Source organism: Arachis duranensis, chromosome 1, assembly GCF_000817695.3.
Source record: "Arachis duranensis cultivar V14167 chromosome 1, aradu.V14167.gnm2.J7QH, whole genome shotgun sequence".
Lineage (NCBI taxonomy): Eukaryota > Viridiplantae > Streptophyta > Magnoliopsida > Fabales > Fabaceae > Arachis > Arachis duranensis.
Window position 1 is genome coordinate 77,754,286 of NC_029772.3, and position 19,811 is coordinate 77,774,096.

The following is a 19,811-nucleotide window of genomic DNA, read 5'->3' on the forward strand; positions in this document are numbered from 1 at the left end:
AGAAATCTGAATTTAACATAAAAACTAATGAAAACATCCCTAAAAGTAGCTAGATCCTACTAAAAAATACCTAAAAACAGTGCCAAAAAGCGTATAAATTATCCGCTCATCACAACACCAAACTTAAATTGTTGCTTGTCCCCAAGCAACTGAAAATCAAATAGGATAAAAGAAGAGAATATACTATAAATCCCAAAATATCAATGAATATTAATTCTAATTAGATGAGCGGGACTTGTAGCTTTTTGCTTCTGAACAATTTTAGCATCTCACTTTTTCCTTTGAAGTTTAGAATGATTGGCATCTAAGGGAACTTAGAATTTTAGATAGTGTTATTGATTCTCCTAGTTAAGTATGTTGATTCTTGAACACAGCTACTTTTATGAGTCTTGGCCGTGGCCCTAAGTATTTTGTTTTCTAGTATTACCACCGGATATATAAATGCCACAGACACATGACTGGGTGAACCTTTTCAGATTGTGACTCAGCTTTGCTAAAGTCCCCAGTTAGAGGTGTCCAAGGTTCTTAAGCACACTCCTTTTGCTTTAGATCACGACTTTAACCACTCAGTCTCAAGCTTTTCACTTGGACCTGCATGCCACAAGCACATGGTTAGGGACAGCTTGATTTAGCCGCTTAGGCCTGGATTTTATTTCCTTGGGCCCTCCTATTCATTGATGCTCAAAGCCTTGGATCCTTTTTACCCTTGCCTTTTGGTTTTAAGGGCTATTGGCTTTTTTCTGCTTGCTTTTTCTTTTTCTTTCTATTTTTTTTGCCAAATTTTTTTTTTCGCAAGCTTTTACTATTCACTGCTTTTTCTTGCTTCAAGAATCAGATTTATGAGTTTTCAGATTACCAGTAACATTTCTCTTTGTTCATCATTTTTTCAAGAGCCAACAATTTTAACATTCATATACAACAAGATCAAAAATATGCACTGTTCAAGCATTCATTTAGAAAACAAAAAGTATTGTCACCACATCAATATTATTAAACTAATTTCAAGGATAAATTCGAAACTCATGTACTTCTTGTTCTTTTGAATTAGGAACATTTTTCATTTAAGAGAGGTGAAGGATTCATGGAATTATTCATAACCTTAAGACATAGTTACTATATACTAATGATCATAAAGTAGAGACGCAAAACATAAACAAACATATAGCATAAAAACCGAAAAAAAAACAATAGAGAAATAAGAACAAGGAATGAGTCCACCTTAGTGATGGTGGTGCTTTATTTTTGAAGAACCAATGATGTCCTTGAGCTCTTCTATGTCTCTTCCTTGCCTTTGTTTCTCCTCCCTCATTGCTCTTTGATCTTCTCTAATTTCGTAGAGAATGATGCAGTGCTCTTGATGTTCTACCCTTAATTAATCCATATTGTAACTTAAATCTTCTAGTGAAGTGTTGAGTTGTTCCCAATTATTGTTGGGAGGAAAGTGCATCCCTTGAGGCATCTCCGAGATTTCTTGGTGATGAGCTTCCTCATGCGTCTCTTGGGATCCATAAGTGGGCTCTCTTATTTGCTCCATCCTATTCTTAGTGATGGGCTTATCCTCCTCAATTGGGATGTCTCCATATATGATAACTCCAGCTGAGTAACATAGATGGCAAATAAGATGAGGAAAAGCTAGCCTTGCCGTGGTGGAGGACTTTTCGGCTATTTTGTAGAATTCAAGGGAGATGACTTCATGAACTTCTACTTCCTCTCCATTCATGATGCTATGAATCATGATGGCCCGATCCATAGTAACTTCGGATCGGTTGCTAGTGGGGATGATGGAGCGTTGAATGAATTCAAACCATCCTCTAGCCACAGGCTTGAGGTCCATTCTTCTTAATTGAACCGGCTTGCCTTTGGAGTCTCTTTTCCATTGAGCTCCTTCCACACATATGTCCATAAGGACTTAGTCCAACCTTTGATCAAAGTTGACCCTTCTAGTGTAGGGGCGTGCATCTCCTTGCATCATGGGCAAGTTGAATGCCAACCTCACATTTTCCAGACTAAAATCTGAGTATTTCCCCTGAACCATTGTAAGATAGTTCTTTGGATTCGGGTTCATACTTTGATCATGGTTCCTAGTGATCCATGCATTGGCATAGAACTCTTGAACCATTAAGATTCTGACTTGTTGAATGGGGTTGGTCAGAACTTCCCAACCTCTTCTTTGGATCTCATGTCGGATCTCCGGGTACTCATTTTTTTTGAGTTTGAAAGGGACCTCAGGGATCACCTTCTTCTCGGCCACAACTTCATAGAAGTGGTCTTGATGGGCTTTGGAGATGAATCTCTCCATCTCCCATGACTCGGAGGTGGAAGCTTTTGTCTTCCCTTTCCCTTTTCTAGAGGTTTCTCCGGCCTTAGGTGCCATCAATGGTTATGGAAAAACAAAAAAGCTATGCTTTTACCACACCAAACTTAGAGTATTACTCGCCCTCGAGCAAAAGAAGAAATAATAGATGAAGAAGAAAAAGATATGGACGAGAGGAAGAGAGGGTTATATTTCAGCCAAGGAGGAGAAGAGAAGGTTGTGTTGTGTGAAAATGAAGAAGAATGGAGGGGTTTATATAGTGGAGGGAGAGGGGTTAAGGTTTGGCCATATTGGGTGGATTGGGTGGGAAAAGGGATTTTGAATTTTGAAGGTAGGTGGGGTTTATGGGGAAGAATGGATAGATGTGAGTGGTGAAGAGGTGATGGGGAAGAGAGATTGAGGTAGGTGGGGATCCTGTGGGGTCCACAGATCCTGAGATGATCCTGTGGGGTCCACAGATCCTGAGGTGTCCAGGATTATCATCCTTGCACCAATGAGGCGTGTAAAATGCCCTCTGCATGCAATCTTGGCGTTCAACGCCAGATTGATGCTTGTTTCTGGCGTTGAACGCCAGCTTCATGTTTGTTTTGGGTGTTCAACGCCCATTTGCAGCATGTTTCTGGCATTGAACGCCAGTTCCATGCTTGTTTCTGGCGTTCAGCACCAGCTTTTCTCAGGGTGTATTACTGGCGTTTAAATGCCAGGATGCTGCTTGTTTCTGGCGTTCATTGCTAGATCCATACTCTGTTTTGGCGTTGAACACCAGCCAGATTCTCCTTACTGGCATTTAAACGCTAGTAAGCCCTTCCTCCAGGGTGTGCTTTTTCTTCTGCTATTTTTTATTCTGTTTTTAATTTTAGTATTTATTTTAAGACTCCACATGATCATGAACCTAATAAAACATAAAAGAACAATAAAAGAAAAATAAAATTAGATAAATAAAAATTGGGTTGCCTCTTAATAAGCGCTTCTTTAATGTCAATAGCTTGACAGTGGGCTCTCATGGAGCCTCACGGGTGATCAGGTCAATGTTGTAGACTCCCAACACCAAACTTAGAGTTTGGATGTGGGGATTCAACACCAAACTTAGAGTTTGGCTGTGGCCTCCCAACACCAAACTCAGAGTTTGATTGTGGGGCCTTTGTTTGACTCTGCAGTGAGAAAATCTTTTTATGCTTCCTCTCCATTGTTACAGAAGAACACCCTTGGGTCTTAAACACAAGGTAGTCCTCATTCAATTGAAGGACTAATTCTCCTCTGTTAACATCTATCACAGCTCCTTTTGTGGCAAGGAAAGGTCTTCCAAGGATGATGCATTCATCCTCCTCCTTGCTAGTGTCTAAGATTTTGAAATCAGCAGGGATGTAAAGGCCTTCAACCTTCACTAACACGTCCTCTACCAATCCATAAGCTTGTCTTACTAACTTGTCTGCCATTTGCAATGAGAATATGGCAGGCTGTACCTCAATGATCCCCAGCTTCTCCATTACAGAGAGTGGCATAAGATTTATGCCTGACCCTAGGTCACACAGAGCCTTCTCAAAGGTCATGGTGCCTATGGTATAGGGTATTAAGAATTTGCCAGGATCTTGTCTCTTTTGTGGTAAAGTTTGCTGAATCCATGTATCTAGTTCATTAATGAGCAAGGGAGGTTCACCTTCCCAAGTCTCATTACCAAACAATTTGGCATTCAGCTTCATGATGGCTCTTAGATATTGAGTAACTTGCTCTCCAGTTACATCTTCATCCTCTTCAGAGGAAGAATAGTTTTCAGAGCTCATGAATGGCAGAAGGAGGTTTAATGGAATCTCTATGGTCTCTATATGAGCCTCAGATTCCTTTAGGTCCTCAATAGGGAACTCCTTCTTGCTTTAGAGACATCCCATGAGGTCTTCCTCATTGGGATTCATGTCCTCTCCTTCCTCTCTAGATTCGGCCATGTTGATTATGTCAATGGCCTTGCACTCTCTTTTTGGATTCTCTTCAGTGTTGCTTGGGAGAGTACTAGGAGGAGTTTCAGTGATTTTCTTACTCAGCTGGCCCACTTGTGCCTCCAAATTTCTCATGGAGGACCTTGTTTCACTCATGAAACTTAAAGTGGCCTTAGACAGATCAGAGACTAAGTTTGTTAAGTTAGAGGTACTCTGCTCAGAATTCTCTGTTTGTTGCTGAGAAGATGATGGATAAGGCTTGCTATTGCTGAGCCTATTTCTTCCACCATTATTAAAGCCTTGTTGAGGCTTTTGTTGATCCTTCCATGAGAAATTTGGATGATTTCTCCATGATAAATTATAGCTGTTTCCATAAGGTTCTACCTCTGCTATTGCAGGGTTCTCAAGATCATAAGCTTCTTCTTCAGAAGATGCCTCTTTAGTATTGTTGGATGCATTTTGCCATCCATTCTGACTTTGAGAAATCATGTTGACTTGCTGAGTCAAGATTTTGTTCTGAGCCAATATGGCATTCAGAGCATCAATTTCAAGAACTCCCTTCTTTTGAGGCGTCCCATTATTCACGGAATTTCTCTCAGAAGTATACATGAACTGGTTATTTACAACCATGTCAATAAGTTTTTGAGCTTCTACAGGCGTTTTCTTTAGGTGAATGGATCCACCTACAGAATGGTCCAATGACATCTTGGAGAAATCAGATAGACCATAATAGAATATATCCATAATGGTCCACTCTAAAAGCATGTCAGAAGGACACCTTTTGGTCATCTGCTTGTATCTTTCCCAAGCTTTATAGAGGGATTCACCATCTTTTTGTTTGAAAGTCTGAACATCCACTCTAAGCTTGCTCAGTTTTTGAGGAGGAAAGAACTTAGCCAGGAAGGCCGCGACCAGCTTATCCCAGGAGTCCAGGCTATCTTTAGGTTGTGAATCCAACCATATTCTAGCTCTGTCTCTTACATCAAAGGTGAAAAGCATGAGCCTGTAGACTTCAGGATCTACTCTATTAGTCTTAACAGTCTCACAGATCTGCAAGAACTCAGTTAAAAACTGGTAGGGATCTTCTGATGGAAGTCCATGGAACTTGCAGTTCTGTTGTAGTAGAGTAACTAGTTGAGGTTTCAGCTCAAAATTGTTTGCTCCAATGGCAGGGATTGAGATGCTTCTGCCATCAAACTTGGAAGTAGGTGTAGTATAATCACCAAGCATCCTCCTTGCATTATTATTTTCGGCTGCCATCTCCTCTTCCTTTTCAAAAATTTTAGTAAGGTTGTCTCTGGATTGTTGTAATTTAGCTTCTCTTAGTTTCCTCTTCAGAGTCCTTTCAGGTTCAGGATCTGCCTCAACAAGAATATTCTTGTCCTTGCTCCTGCTCATATGAAAAAGAAGGGAGCAGAAAATAATAATAGGGATCCTCTTTACCACAGTAGAGAGATTCCATTATGTTAGTAGAAGAAGAAAGGAATAGAAGAAGGAAAAGGTAAGAATCCAAACACAAGGGTGAAGATAGGTTCAGATTCTTTGAGATAAAGAGAAGTGTTAGTAAATAAATAAATAAATAGAAAAAGATGAGAGAGAGGAGTTTTCGAAAATCATTTTTGAAAACAGGTTAGTGATTTTCGAAAATTAAGAGAAGAAATAAAATTAAAATTAAAATTTGAAGAATTAAAATTAAAATTAAAATTTAAAACATTTAGTTAATTAAAAGAATTTTGAAAAAGAGGGAGGAAATTTTCAAAAATTAGAGAGAGGAAAGTAGTTAGGTGGTTTTGAAAAAGATAAGATATAGTTAAAACAAACAAAAAGTCAACCAGTTAGTTGAAAAAGATTTGAAATTTAATTTTGAAAAGATAAGAAGTTGGAAGATATTTTGAAATCAAATTTTTGAAAAAGATAAAATTTTGAAAAAGATATGATAGAAAAGATATGATTAAAAAGATATGGTTGAAAAAGATTTAAATTTTAAAATTAAAATTAATTACTTGACTAACAAGAAACTAAAAGATATGATTCTAGAATTTAAAGATTGAACATTTCTTAACAAGAAAGTAACACTTCAAATTTTTGAATCAATCGCATTACTTGTTAGTTAAGTTCCGAAAATTTGAAATAAAATTAAGAAGAAGATTTTGAAAAATATTTTTAAATTTTCAAAAAATAGTAAAAAAATGAAAAAGAATTGATTTTTGAAAAAGTTTTGAAAAAGATAAGATTTTTAAAATCGAAATTTTGACTTGACTAACAAGAAATAACTAATTTTAAAAATTTTTGACTAAGTCAACCCAAAATTTCGAAATTTATGAGAAAAAAGGAAAAGATATTTTTTTTTATTTTTTGAATCTTTAATGATGAGAGGGAAAAACATAAAAATGACCCAAAACATGAAAATTTTTGGATCAAAACCAATGATGCATGCAAGAACACTATGAATGTCAAGATGAACACCAAGAACACTTTGAAGATCATGATGAACATCAAGAACATTTTTTTGAAAAATTTTTGATGCAAAGAAAACATGCAAGACACCAAACTTAGAAATCTTTAATGCTTAGCCACCATGAATGCAAAAATGCACATGAAAAACAACAAAAGACACAAAACAAGAAAACATCAAGATCAAACAAGAAGACTTACCAAGAACAACTTGAAGATCATGAAGAACACTATGCATGAATTTTCGAAAAATGCATAAATTTTTAAAACATGCAATTGACACCAAACTTAAAAATTGACACTAGACTCAAACAAGAAACACAAAATATTTTTGATTTTTATGATTTTATTAATGTTTTTTTGGATTTTTGTAATAAATTTTTCGAAAACATATTTTTGAAAAAGGAAGTAATGAATCCAAAGTCCTCAATCAGAATTCCAGAAATCATGTAATGTTAGTCAAAAGCTCCAGTCCAGGAATTAGGCATGGCTTTACAGCCAACCAAGCTTCAACATGTTACATGAAACTCTAGAATTCATTCTTAAAACTCTAAAAATTTTCGAAAACAGGTGATAAATTTTTGAAAGATTTTTGAAAAATTTTTTTGAAAATAAAATAAAAAGAAAATTACCTAATCTGAGCAACAAGATGAACCGTTAGTTGTCCAAACTCGAATAATCCCCGGCAATGGCGCCAAAAACTTGGTGCACGAAATTGTGATATCTAATAATGGCATTCAACTTGGTATGCGCATCTACTAACTCAGCACTTTCTTCACAACTTCGCACAGCTAACCAGCAAGTGCACTGGATCGTCCAGGTAATAAACCTTACGTGAGTAAAGGTCGATCCCACGGAGATTGTTGGTATGAAGCAAGCTATGGTCATCTTGTAAATCTCAGTTAGGCGGATTTAAATGATTATAATGGTTTTCGAATAATAATAATAAATAAACAGAAAATAAGGATAGAATTACTTATGTAAATCATTAGTGAGAATTTCAGACAAGTGTTTGGAGATGCTTTGTCCCCGTTGGATCTCTACTTTCCTACTGCCTTTCTTCAATCCTTCTTACTCCTTTCCATGGCAAGCTGTATGTAGGGCATCACCATTGTCAATGGCTACATCCCAACCTCTCAGTGAAAAAGGTCCAAATGCTCTGTCACGGCACGACTAATCATCTGTCGGTTCTCGATCATGTCGGAATAGAATCCATTGATTCTTTTGCGTTTGTCATCACGCCCAACAATCGCGAGTTTGAAGCTCGTCACAGTCATTCAATCCCTGAATCCTATTTGGAATACCACATACAAGGTTTAGACTTTCTGGATTCTCATGAATGCTGCCATCAATTCTAGCTTATACCACGAAGATTCTGATTAAGGAATCCAAGAGATATGTGCTCGGTCTAAGGTAGAACGGAGGTGGTTGTCAGTCACGTGTTCATGGGTGAGAATGATGATGAGTGTCACGGATCATCACATTCATCATGTTGAAGTGCAACGAATATCTTAGAACAGGAATAAACTGAATTGAATAGAAAATAGTTGTAATTATATTAAAACTCGAGGTACAGTAGAGCTCCACACCCTTAATCTATCGTGAGCAGAAACTCCACCGTTGAAAATACATAAGTGATGAAGTTCCATGCATGGCCGAATGGCCAGCCCTCATGGTCTAAGAACTAAACGTCCAAATATGTCTAATACAATAGTAAAATGTCCTATTTATACTAGACTAGCTACTAGGGTTTATAGAAGTAAGTAATTGATGTAGAAATCCACTTCTGGGGCCCACTTGGTGTGTGCTTGGGCTGAGCTTGAGCTTTCTACGTGCAGAGGCTTCTTTTGGAGTTGAACGCCAAGTTGTAACGTGTTTTTGGCATTCAACTCTGGTTCGTGACGTGTTTCTGGCGTTTGACTCTAGAATGCAATATGGAAGTGGTGTTTAGCGCCAGTTTGTGTCATCTAATCTCAAATAAAGTATGGACTATTATATATTTCTGGAAAGATCTGGATGTCTACTTTCTAAAGCCGTTGAGTACGCACCAATTGGAGTTCTGTAGCTCTAGAAAATCTATTTCGAGTGCAGGGAGGTCAGAATCCAACAGCATCAGCAGTCCTTTGTCAGGCTTCTTATCAGAGTTTTGCTCAGGTCCCTGAATTTCAGCCAGAAAATACCTGAAATCACAGAAAAACACAAAAACTCATAGTAAAGTCCAGAAATGTAAATTTAGCATAAAAACTAATGAAAACATCCCTAAAAGTAGCTAGATCCTACTAAAAAATACCTAAAAACAGTGCCAAAAAGCGTATAAATTATCCGCTCATCACTGACGCGCACGCGTGGTACAAGAAAGGCTGAGTGACGCGAATGCATGGACGATGCGGCCGCGTGACGTGCACGATCTGCAGAATTTCAGAAGTCGCTGATAGAGTTTCTGGGCCGCATTTCAAGCCAGTTTCCGGCCCAGAAACAGATATTAGAGCCAGGAAAGATGCAAAGACAGAGAACAACATTCATTCCACATAATTTTTAGTTTTTAAATCTGAATTTACTCCTCCCCTAGGTTTTCTCACTTGAACATTCATAATTAGGATTTTGAAGATTTTGGCTTTAGCTTTGGAGAAGAGTCTACCTCCGGTACTAGTCACTATAGTTTGTTATTTTACTTTTCATTTATTCTTCCATATTCTTAATTCCTCCAGAGTTGACATTGGATTATTTTCACAAATTATTAATACAGAACTATTTTTATTTTTAATTAATCCCTTTTATCATTATTTATTATGTCTTCTTTTATTTTCCCCATTGATTCTGTGAAGTTTATAATTATGATCAGTGAGTAGTTCCATAAATTGATTGGGAGATGATTGAAAGGAAACCTTGAGTTGGATTACTCAAGAGAAAAAAATTGTAATTGGGTCTGTTGTTGGATCACCCTCTAGTCATTGACACTAGTCCTTCCCAAGGGAGAGGATTAGGACTTGTGACTAGAAATAGCTTTCCAACTTGCTTGACTTTCCTTTACCTAGTAAGGGATAACTAAGCAAAGCAACCTTCAATTAATAGTTAATCTTGAGAGTACTTCAACAAGAATAGGGCTTCCAACTAATCTACTTCCAGTCAAGGCTTTTATTTAAATTATCTAAATTCTCTGATTTAATTTCCTGTTTACCAACTCAACCATTTTTTAAAACACCTGATTAATAAAATAGCACATCTTTCTGCAACTCGTTGGGAGACGACCTGGGATTCATATTCCCAGTATTTTAATTTCAATATTGTGACAACCCTTCTAAATTGATAAGCGGATTTTCAGCTGGTTAAGGACTGTACTTGCAAGGTATCTCTTATAATAATTTCTTAACTCGCCAATTTTCACCACGTCAATGCCTCAAGGGATGTATTTTCCTCCACATAACTATTGGAAGCAACTCAACACCTCTTTGGAAGGCTTAAGTTACAACATGGACCAACTAAGGGTGGAGCACCAAGGGCACTCCATCATTCTCCATGAGATTAGAGAAGATCAAAGAGCTATGAAGGAGGAGCAACAAAGGCAAGGAAGAGACATAGAGGAGCTCAGGCGTTCCATTGGATCTTCAAGAGGAAGAACTAGTCGCCATCACTAAGGTGGACCCGTTCTTTGATTTCCTTGTTCTTATTTTTCTGTTTTTCAAATTTGATGCTTTATATTTGTCTATGTTTGTGTCTTTACTACATGATCATTAGTGTCTAGCGTCTACGCCTTAAAGCTATGAATAATTCCATGAATCCTTCACCTCTCTTAAATAAAAAATGTGCCTAGTTACAAAAGAACAAGAAGTACTTGGATTTCAAATTTTATCTTGAAATTAGTTTAATTATTTTGATGTAGTGGCAATACTTTTTGTTTTTCTAAATGAATGCTTGAACAGTGCATATTTTTGAAAGTGAAGTTTATGAATGTTAAAAGTGTTGGCTCTTGAAAGAATGATGAACAAAGAGAAATGTTATTGATAATCTAAAAAATCATGAAATTGATTCTTGAAGCAAGAAAAAGCAGTGAAAAAGAAAAAAAAAGTAGCGAAAAAAATGACGAAAAAAAAGAAGAGAGAAAGAAAGAAAAAGAAAAAAACAAGCAAAAAAAGCCAATAGCCCTTTAAACCAAAAGGCAAGAGTAAAGAAGATCCAAGGCTTTGAGCATTAATGGATAGGAGGGCCCAAAGGAATAAAATCCTGGCCTAAGTGGCTAAATCAAGCTGTCCCTAACCATGTGCTTATGGCATGAAGGTCCAAGTGAAAAGTTTGAGACTGAATGGTTAAAGTCATGATCCAAAGCAAAAAAGAGTGTGCTTAAGAACTCTGGACACCTCTAATTGGGGACTTTAGCAAAGCTAAGTCATAATCTGAAAAGGTTCACCCAGTTATGTGTCTGTGGCATTTATGTATCCGGTGGTAATACTGGAAAACAAAGTACTTAGAGCCACGGCCAAGACTCATAAAGAAGTTGTGTTCAAGAATCAACATACTGAACTAGGAGAATCAATAACACTATTGATGAGCGGATAATTTATACGCTTTTTGGCTTTGTTTTTAGGTAGTTTTTAGTATGATCTAACTACTTTTAGAGATGTTTTCATTAGTTTTTATGTTAAATTCACATTTCTAGACTTTACTATGAGTTTGTGTGTTTTTCTATGATTTCAGGTATTTTCTGGCTGAAATTAAGGGACCTGAGCAAAACTCTGATAAGAAAGCTGACAAAGGACTGCTGATGCTATTGGAATCTGACCTCCCTGCACTCAAAATGGATTTTCTGGAGCTACAGAACTCTAAATGGCGCGTTCTTAACGGCGTTGGAAAGTAGACATCCGGAGCTTTCCAGAAATATATAATAGTCCATACTTTATTTGAGATTTGATGACATAAATTGGCGCTCAATGCCAGTTCCATGCTGCATTCTGGAGGCAAACGCCAGAAACACGTCACGAACCAGAGTTGAACGCCAGAAACACGTTACAACTTGGCGTTCAACTCCAATAAAAGCCTCTGCACGTGTAACATTCAAGTTCAGCCCAAGCACATACCAAGTGGGCCCCGGAAGTAGATTTCTGCATCAATTACTTACTTCTGTAAACCCTAAGTAGCTAGTTTATTATAAATAGTTCATTTTACTATTGTATTTTCATCCTGGATTGTATTTTTGATCCTTCGATCATGTTTGGGGGCTGGCCATTCGGCCATGCATGCACCTACATCACTTATGTATTTTCAACGGTGGAGTTTCTACACACCATAGATTAAGGGTGTGGAGCTCTGCTGTACCTCAAGTCTCAATGCAATTACTACTACTTTCTATTCAATTCCGCTTGTTATTATTCTAAGATATTCATTGCACTTCAACATGATGAATGTGATGATTCGTGACACTCATCATCATTCTCACCTATGAACGTGTGACTAACAACCACTTCCGTTCTACCTTAGACCGGGCGCATATCTCTTGGATTCCTTAATCAGAATCTTCGTGGTATAAGCTAGAATTGATGGCGGCATTCATGGGAATCCGGAAAGTCTAACCTTGTCTGTGGTATTCTGAGTAGGATTCCGGGATTGAATGACTGTGACGAGCTTCAAACTTGCGATTGTGGGGCGTGATGACAAAAGCAAAAGAATCAAGGGATTCTATTCCAACATGATCGAGAACCGATAAATGATTAGCCGTGCTGTGACAGAGCATTTGGACCATTTTCACTGAGAGGATGGGATGTAGCCATTGACAACGGTGATGCCCTACATACAGCTTTCCATGGAAAGGAATAAGAAGGATTAAAGGAAGGTAGCAAGAAAGCAGAGATCCAATAGGGACAAGCATCTCTAGATACTTATCTGAAATTTCCACCGTTGAATTACATGAGTAACTCTATCTTTATTTTATGTTTATTATTTATTATTATTCAAAAACTCCATAACATTTACTATCCGCCTAACTGAGATTTACAAGATGACCATAGCTTGCTTCATACCAACAATCTCCGTGGGATCGACCCTTATTCACGTAAGGTATTACTTGGACGACCCAGTGCACTTGCTGGTTAGTTGTGCGGAGTTGTGACTAAGTTTGATTCACGTTTGAGAGCGCTACCAAGTTTTTGGCGCCATTGTTGATGATCACAATTTCGTGCACCAAGTTTTTGGCGCCGTTGCCGGGGATTGCTCGAGTTTGGACAACTAACGGTTCATCTTGTTGCTCAAATTAGGTAATTTTCTTTTCAAAAAGTTTTCAAAAATCATGCAAAAAAAATTTTCTTTATTTTAGTTTTTCTAAAGAATATTTTCGAAAAATTTATTAAGAAAATACAAAAAAATCATAAAATCATAAAAATCAAAAATATTTTTTGTTTCTTGTTTGAGTCTTGAGTCAATTTTTAAGTTTGGTGTCAATTACATGTTTTAAAAATTATTATGCATTTTTCGAAAAATTCATGCATTCATAGTGTTCTTCATGATCTTCAAGTTGTTCTTGGTAAATCTTCTTGTTTGATCTTGATGTTTTCTTGTTTTGTGTCTTTTATTGTTTTTCATATGCATTTTTGCATTCATATTATCCATGCATTAAAGAATTCTAAGTTTGGTGTCTTGCATGTTTTCTTTGCATCAAAAATTTTTCAAAAATATGTTCTTGATGTTCATCATGATCTTCAAAGTGTTCTTGGTATTCATTTTGACACTCATAGTGTTCTTGCATGCATCTTGTGTTTTGATCCAAAATTTTTATGTTTTGGGTCATTTTTATGTTTTTCTCTCTCATTATTAAAAATTCAAAAATAAAAAAATATCTTTTCCTTAATTTTCTCATAATTTTCGAAAATTCGAGTTGACTTAGTCAAAAATTTTTAAAATTAGTTGTTTCTTACAAGTCAAGTCAAATTTTCAATTTTAAAAATCTTATCTTTTCAAAATTTTTTTTCAAAAATCAAATATTTTTCATTTTTATCTTATTAATTTTGAAAATTTTAAAATTATTTTCAAAATCTTTTTCTTAATTTTATTTCAAATTTTTGAAATTACACTAACAATTAATGTGATTGATTCAAAAATTTGAAGTTTGTTACTTTCTTGTTAAGAAAGGTTCAATCTTTAAATTCTAGAAATCATATCTTTTAGTTTCTTGTTAGTTAAGTAATTAATTTTAATTTTAAAAATTTAATCTTTTTCAAAATATCTTTTTCTTAAAAGTCATATCTTTTTTTATATCTTTTTATCTTATCTTTTATATCATATCTTTTTCAAAAATTTGATTTTAAAATATCTTATCTAACCTCTTATTGGTGGATGAAATTGTGATCATCAACAATGGCTCCAAAGGCTTGGTGCTCTCAAACGTGAATCACACTTTGTCGAGCAAGTGTACTGGGTCGTCCAAGTAATACCTTACGTGAGTAAGGGTCGATCCTACAGAGATTGTTGGTATGAAGAAAGCTATGGTCATCTTGTAAATCCCAGTCTGGCGGATTTAATTGGATTAAGAGATTATTGGTTTAAATAAAGATAATAAAATAAACAGAAAATAAAGATAAAGTTACTCATGTAATTCAATGGTGGGAATTTCAGATAGGTGTATGGAGGTGCTGTGTTCCTTCTAAATCTCTGCTTTTCTACTTCTTCCTTCCACTTTTTTATCACTTCTTTCTATGGCAAGTTGTATGTAGGGCATCACCGTTGTCAATGGCTACATCCCATCCTCTCAGTGAAAATGGTCCAAATGCTCTGTCACAGCACGGCTAATCATCTGTCGGTTCTCAATCAGGTTGGAATAGAATCCAGTGATTCTTTTGTGTCTGTCACTAACGCCCAGCCTTCAAGAGTTTGAAGCTCGTCACAGTCACTCAATACCGGAATCCTACTCGGAATACCACAGACAAGGTTAGACTTTCCGGATTCCCATGAATGCTGCCATCAATTCTAGCTTATACCACGAAGATTCTGATCAAGGAATCCAAGAGATATGCGCCCGGTCTAAGGTAGAATGGAAGTGGTTGTCAGTCATGCGCGTTCATAGGTGAGAATGATGATAAGTGTCATGGATCATCACATTCATCAAGTTGAAGTGCAACGAATATCTTAGAACAGGAATAAATCAAATTGGATAGAAAATAGTAGTAATTGCATTAAAACTTGAGGTACAGCAGAGCTCCACACCCTTAATCTGTGACTTGTAGAAACTCCAGCGTTGAAAATACATAAGTAAAAGGTCCAGGCATGGCTGAATGGCCAGCCCCCAGATCTAAGAACTAAACGTCCAAAGATTTGAATAATACAATCCCCAATATCTAATAAACTAGTAAAAAGTTCTATTTATACTAAACTAGCTACTAGGGTTTATTGAGGTAAGTAATTGATGCATAAATTCACTTCCGGGGCCCACTTGGTGTGTGCTTGGGCTGAGCTTGATCTATCCATGAGCTGAGGCTTCTCTTGGAGTTGAACGCCAAGTTGTAACGTGTTTTGGGCGTTCAATTCTGGTTCGTGACGTGTTTCTGGCGTTTGACTCCAGAATGTAGCATGGAACTGGCGTTGAGCGCCAGTTTACATCGTCTAATCTCGAACAAAGTATGGACTATTATATATTGCTAGAAAGCTCTGGATGTCTATTTCTAACGCCATTGAGAGCGCGCCATTTAGAGTTCTGTAGCTCCAGAAAATTCATTTCGAGTGCAGGGAGGTCAGATTCCAACAGCATCAGCAGTCCTTTGTCAGCCTCCTATCAGAGTTTTGCTCAGGTCTCTCAATTTCAGCCAAAAATTACCTGAAATGACAGAAAAACACATAAACTCATAGTGAAGTCTAGAAATATGAATTTAGCATAAAAACTAATGAAAACATCCCTAAAAGTAACTAAATCATACTAAAAATTCCTAAAAACAATGCCAAAAAGTATATAAATTATCCGCTCATCTCAACACCAAACTTAAATTGTTGCTTGTCCCCAAGCAACTGAAAATCAATTAGGATAAAAAGAGGAGAATATACTATAAATTCCAAAATATCAATGAGCAGGACTTGTAGCTTTTTGCTTCTGAACAGTTTTGGCATCTCACTTCATCCTTTGAAGTTTAGAATGATTGGCTTCTCTTGGAACGCAGAGTTTAGATAGTGTTAATTGATTCTCCTAGTTAAGTATGTTGAGTCTTGAACACAGCTACTTATGAGTCTTGGCCGTGGCCCTAAGCACTTTGTTTTCCAGTATTACCACCAGATACATAAATGCCACAGACACATAACTAGGTGAACCTTTTCAGATTGTGACTCAGCTTTGCTAGAGTCCCCAGTTAAAGGTGTCCAGAGCTCTTAAGCACACTCTTTTTGCTTTGGATCACGACTTTAACCACTCAGTCTCAAGCTTTTCACTTGGACCTTCATGACACAAGCACATGGTTAGGGATAGCTTGATTTAGCCGCTTAGGCCTGGATTTGTTTCCTTGGGCCCTCCTATCCATTGATGCTCAAAGCCTTGGATCCTTTTTACCCTTGCCTTTTGGTTTTAAGGGCTATTGGCTTTTTCTGCTTGCTTTTTCTTTTTCTTTCTATTTTTTTCCACCCTTTTTTTCGCATGCCTTTTGTTTTTCCCTGCTTTTTCTTGCTTCAAGAATCAATTTTATGATTTTTCAGATCATCAATAACATTTCTCTTTGTTCATCATTCTTTCAAGAGCCAACAATTTTAACATTCATAAACAACAAGATAAAAAATATGCACTGTTCAAGCATTCATTCAGAAAGCAAAGTATTGTCACCACATCAATATAATTAAACTAAATTCAAGGATAAATTCGAAACTCATGTACTTCTTGTTCTTTTGAATTAAAAACATTTTTCATTTAAGATGGGTGAAGGATTAATGGAATTATTCATAGCTTTAAGACATAGTTACTAAATACTAATGATTATGATGTAGAGGCACAAAACATAAACAAACATAAAGCATAAAAACAGAAAAACAGAAAAAAAATTAAGAACAAGGAATGAGTCCAGCTTAGTGATGGTGGTGCTTTCTTCTTGAAGGACCAATGGTGCTCTTTGAGCTCCTCTATGTTTCTTCCTTGCTTCTGTTGCATGATCCCTAGTGATTTTGGTGCTCCTATCCTTAGTTGCTCCCAATAATTGTGCGGAGGAAAATTTATCCCCTGAGGTATCTCAGGGATCTCTTGATTTGCAGTCAAATGTTCTACCACTGAGATATAGACCCTTTAGATGAATCTCTCCATCTCCTATGACTCGGAGGTGGAAGCTTTTGTCTTCCCTTTCCTCTTTCTAGAGGTTTCTTTGGCCTTAAGTGCCATCAATGGTTATGGAAAAACAAAAAGCTATGCTTTTACCACACCAAACTTAAAATGTTGCTCGCCCTAGAGCAAAAGAAGAAATAATAGAAGAAGAAGAAGAAGAAGATATGGAGGAGAGGGAGAGAGATGTGTATTCAGCTATGTAGGGTGGGTTTGGGTGGGGAAGAGATGGATGGATGTGAGTGGTGAAAAACAGAAGGGATGACCGTGAATGGAGAGAAAAAGTGTAAGGTAAGTGGAGATCTTGTGAGGTCCACAGATCCTGAGATGATCCTGTGGGATCCATAGATCCTGAGGTGTCAAGGATTTACATCCCTGCACCAATTAGGCATGTACAATGCATTTGCATGCAATTCTGGCGTTTAAACGCCGAGGTGATGCATGTTCTGGGCGTTTAATGCCCATCTGCAGCATGTTTCTAGCATTGAACGCCAGTTCCATGCTTGTTTCTTGCGTTCAGCGCCAGCTCCATGCTCTGTTCTGGCGTTGAACGCCAGCCAGATGCTCCTTACTGGCGTTTAAATGCCAGTAGGTCCTTCCTCCAGGGTGTGATTTATCTTCTGCTGTTTTTTATTCTGTTTTTAATTTTAATATTTTTTTTGTGACTCCACATGATCATGAACCTACTAAAACACAAAATAACAATTAAATAAAAATAAAATTAGATAAATAAAAATTGGGTTGCCTCCCAACAAGCGTTTCTTTAATGTCAATAGCTTGACAGTGGGCTCTCATGGAGCCACACAGGTGATCAGGTCAATGTTGTATAGTCCCAACACCAAACTTAGAGTTTGTTTGTGGGGATTCAACACCAACTTTAGAGTTTGCTTGTGGCCTCCCAACACCAAACATAGAGTTTGATTGTGGGGGCTTTGTTTGACTCTGTACTGAGAGAAGCTCTGCATGCTTACTCTCCCTTATTACAGAAGGATAGCAGTGTGCCTTAAACACATGGTAGTCCCCATTCAATTGAAGGACTAATTCTCCTCTATTAACATCTATCACAGCTTCTACTGTGGCTAGAAAAGGTCTTCCAAGAATGATGCATTCATCCTTCTCCTTCCTAGTGTCTAAGATTATAAAATTAGCAGGGGCAGGTTGTACCTCAATGATCCCAGTTTCTCCATTACAGAGAGTGGCATAAGATTTATGCCTGACCCCAGGTCACACAGAGCCTTGTTAAAGGTCATGGTGCCTATGGTACAGGGTATTAAGAATTTACCAGGATCTTGTCTCTTTTGAGGTAAAGTTTTCTGAACCCATGTATCTAGTTCACTAATGAGCAAGGGAGGTTCACCTTCCCAAGTTTCATTACCAAACAACTTGGCATTCAGCTTCATGATGGTTCCTAGATATTGAGCAACTTGCTCTCCAGTCACATCTTCATCCTCTTCTGAGGAAGAATAGTCTTTAGAGCTCATGAATGGCAGAAGGAGATTTAGTGGAATCTCTATGGTCTCTATATGAGCCTCAGATTCCTTTAGGTCCTCAATAGGGAACTCCTTCTCGTTTGAGAGACGTCCTAGAAGGTCTTCCTTACTAGGATTTTTGTCCTTCTCCTCCCTTGTGCATTCGGCCATATTGATTACATCAATGGCCTTGCACTCTCCTCTTGGATTCTCTTCTGTATTGCTTGGGAGAGTATTGGGAGGAGTTTCAGTGACTTTCTTACTCAGCTGGCCCACTTGTGCCTCCAAATTTCTGATGGAGGACCTTGTTTTACTCATGAAACTTAAAGTGGCCTTAGACAGATCAGAGACTAAATTTGCTAAATTAGAGGGGCTCTGCTCAGAATTCTCTGTCTGTTGCTGAGAAGATAATGGAAAAGGCTTGTTATTGCTTAGTCTGTTTCTTCCACTATTATTAAAGCCTTGTTGAGGCTTTTGTTGATCCTTCCATGAGAAATTTGGATGATTTCTCCATGATGAATTATAGGTGTTTCCATAAGGTTCACCCATGTAATTTACCTCTGCTATTGCAGGATTCTCAGGATCATAAGCTTCTTCAGAAGTTGCCTCTTTAGTACTGTTGGATGCATTTTGCCATCCATTCAGACTTTGAGAAATCATGTTGACTTGCTAAGTCAACACTTTGTTTTGAGCCAATATGGCATTCAGAGCATCAATTTCAAGAACTCCCTTCCTCTGAGGCATCCCATTATTCACAGAATTCCTCTCAGAAGTGTACATGAATTGGTTATTTACAACCATGTCAATAAGTTCTTGAGCTTCTGCAGGCATTTTCTTTTAAGTGAATTGATCCACCTACAGAATGGTCCAATGACATTTTGGAAAACTCAGATAGACCATAATAGAATATATCTAATATGGTCCATTCTGAAAACATGTCAAAAGGACACTTTTTGGTCATTTGCTTGTATCTTTCCCAAGCTTCATAGAGGGATTCACCATCTTTTTGCTTGAAGGTCTGAACATCCACTCTAAGCTTGCTCAACTTTTGAGGAGGAAGGAATTTATCCAAGAAGGTCGTGACCAGCTTATCCCAGGAGTCCAGGCTATCTTTAGGTTGTGAGTCCAACCATGTTCTAGCTCTGTCTCTTACAGCAAAAGGGAAAAGCATGAGCCTGTAGACTTCAGGATCAACTCCATTTGTCTTAACAGTCTTACAAATTTGCAAGAACTCAGTTAAAAACTGATAAGGATCTTCAGATGGAAGTCCATGAAACTTGCAGTTCTGTTGCATCAAAGCAACTAATTGAGGTTTCAGCTCAAAATTATTTGCTACAATGGCAGGAATTGAGATGCTTCTTCCATCAAACTTGGAC

At 37.3% G+C, this 19,811-nt stretch overlaps 2 non-coding genes across 2 annotated transcripts; both read left to right on the top strand.

The window, feature by feature from the left end:
* The first annotated feature begins 5,004 nt into the window (after window positions 1-5,004).
* On the top strand, window positions 5,005-5,112 carry LOC127742437 (small nucleolar RNA R71). Its single transcript, XR_008003696.1, has one exon. It is a non-coding gene; the product is annotated as a small nucleolar RNA R71 (small nucleolar RNA).
* A 14,258-nt stretch (window positions 5,113-19,370) lies between these two features.
* LOC127743187 (small nucleolar RNA R71) lies at window positions 19,371-19,474 on the top strand. The gene has a single exon (XR_008004540.1). It is a non-coding gene; the product is annotated as a small nucleolar RNA R71 (small nucleolar RNA).
* Window positions 19,475-19,811: the final 337 nt, after the last annotated feature.